At 30.7% G+C, this 2820-nt stretch overlaps 1 non-coding gene across 1 annotated transcript; it reads left to right on the top strand.

The window, feature by feature from the left end:
• The first annotated feature begins 1505 nt into the window (after positions 1-1505).
• LOC148124095 (small Cajal body-specific RNA 13) lies at positions 1506-1762 on the top strand. Its single transcript, XR_015740482.1, has one exon.
• Positions 1763-2820: the final 1058 nt, after the last annotated feature.

Genomic DNA, 2820 nt, shown 5'->3' with positions numbered 1-2820 from the left:
ACCCCTTGATCCCACAAACTCAGTTTCTTTAGGGGGGGCACTTATTATTAAACCGTTCTAAGTGCCCAAAGGGGAAAGAGTCAAATTTTCAGTGCCATTTAATCATACATATTAAACATCATTAAACCAGTCTTATAGTTTAAGTGCTGTGTTTGTCATATCTATCCAGATGGGTTGGAGTTATATTATTTTACCCTGCAGGACAATTAACACATTTTGACTGATTCTGCAGGGTAGCCACGGTATAATTACTCTATCTTATCTCATACTAAACATACATGCCGGAGAAGATACTCCAAAGACAGTAAAAGTTTTGTTGGGGAAAAATTTAAAGGTCACATGTTACTTGTTTAGAATTCATACCAGAGTTAACTGGGGTTATTAAATTACTATTATTTCCGAATGCATATATTAATGTGACCTAATTAGGTATTTACCTTTTGATAGGTTAATTCCAGTTTGTTAAAGAAAATAATTCATTTAGTGAATTATTTCCAAAATAGTTATATGTCATCTAAATCCTCAAATTATATTTTTTTTTTCTTTATGGCACACATATTAAATTTAAAAACAATTAGGGTACAATGAGCATAACGTATTACAATGAACTTAGACATGCTGTACTTACAAAGCATTAGGACTTATTTATGTACGAATTATCAGTGAGATGCCTAAGTGGATTGAAAAATTAGGGATAATTGAATTCTGTGTTCTAAAAGAAAAATACAGGTATTTGCTTTATTATACTAATGAAAATATCGAGTTGAAATTGACCACTTGGGATCAGTGTGTCGTAACGGGTCAGAATCTGAAGAAATAAGTATTGTCCATAATATGTAATCTCAGGTAGTCCCTCAACTTACAATCACAACTGAGCTAAAAATTTCTATTAAATGAAACATTTGTTAGTGAATTTTGTGTCATTTTACTCCTTTCATACCTAATTATGATTTGCGCACAGTTAAAACAAATCTGGCTTTCCCCACATTGACTTTGCTTTTAAAATGTTACAAAATAATCACACGATCCTAAACACAGCAAATGTATATATGAAGCCAGTTCGCAAGCATCTGAATTTTTATACATGAACATGGGGATGCTGCAGTTAACTATGAAAAATGGTCATAAGTCATATTTTTCTGTGCTGTTATAATTTTGGAGTCACTAACTAACTGTTGAGGATTACCTGTATTTAAATAACAACATAGTTCAGAATGGGACTTATTCCATAATAATTATTTGCTGCTGAGAGCAAGTAAATAAAAATTAGAATCATAGATTGATATTGAAAACAAGAATCCTTGCGAGGATTTTTCTGTAAAAAATGTTTGTTCAAATTCCAAGCATAAATTGCCCAAAATTCTGAAGTTAACTAGTGATCTACAAGAAAACTGGATTTTGTAAACTATTCAAGATTGTATCTTCTATGATCCCAGGTTATATAAGCAGGCATATTTCATAGCAATTTAGAACTTGATGCATAATTAATTTGTTGGTTCTCTTTAAGTCTGCAGCCATGAAATTGCCCTTAGTTAACTTGTATCGGGCATATTGGGTTTCAAAGTTCTCAACTGAGGGAAGCCGAGGCAGGACTGTAAAAAGCAGCACCTTGTGCAATATTCCTCCTGACATATTTTACACTGCTACCACGGAGATGATGATTAACCTTGTATCATGTCCATCTGTCAGCAGTAAGAGTAAATTTGCAGTGTGATATTGTTCAGCAAATGAAATTTACTGAATACTTTAAACTTCTATATTTTATATTGTTTAAAACCAAAGTAATGCATTTCCCATTATATTCCAAATATATTTTAAAAAGTATAACAATTGTTTTGGGTGCTTTACTCAATTGAAGATTTAATTGAAGAGTGTATCTCAAACTTGCTTAATATTTAAGTATCCTGCCTCACACTTTTAGATCTTATCTTTTTAATTTTGAAAATTAACAACACAGAAGAGGGAAATGATAAGAAGATATATATTCTATATTTTAAATAAGTTATATCAAGGGATGCTAAAGTCTTAAATCCTACTTTTCCCACATACTAAAGAAACTATTGACTTACTCAAAGTATTGTATACAATATGGATCAAACAAGAAATTAATGACAACAGTATTCCCATAAAGTTACTAGCTAGATCCTAACACATTTAACTGGATTTAATTTTAAATGGCTGGATGATATCTTGAAGACCAAGACATGAATATGGTCTCGTTTAATGTTATTCCTTTTGCATGGATTGTTGCAATATTAAGCTGCCATACTTTGCATGATTATGAAATGTTTTATTCAATGAGTTTGATAGTCAAAACAACTTCAAGTGGTTGTCTCGGCATAGATATAATAGAAAAGTAAAATTTTGGACTAGAAAATGGTAAATGTAACTCATTTCACTTGGGACGTAAAAACAGTTTTGTCATGGCTGAAATAAAACAATTCTAACATACTGAATTATTTTCTCTTTGGAAATGACTGGGATTAATGTATGGAGGCCCTAATATGTAAGATGTCCATTAAAAATGTGAACTTAATTCAGATTATGTCTCTAACAACAGTTTTGGTTTTTCCTATTTTGGAGGAGTCTCTTTTAAATTTACAATTTTAATATTAAAACAGGAATATTATTATTATCCAAAGCATGAAAGTTTCAAATTGCAAATGCTTAAAACATTCACATGATCAAGTGTTAATTAGAATGCATATTTTTCCTTGGTTTTGAATTCAAAGTAAAATTAATGCTGATGTTTAAGGGGGATATTTTGGAAGGAAGAGATATAAAAATCCTGTATTAACAATCTAACTTGAATAGAATTTT

This window comes from Pseudonaja textilis, chromosome Z (assembly GCF_049901715.1).
Source record: "Pseudonaja textilis isolate UNSWEBS1 chromosome Z, rPseTex1.2, whole genome shotgun sequence".
Classification (NCBI taxonomy): domain Eukaryota; kingdom Metazoa; phylum Chordata; class Lepidosauria; order Squamata; family Elapidae; genus Pseudonaja; species Pseudonaja textilis.
This window is presented reverse-complemented; position numbering and strand designations above follow the sequence as displayed.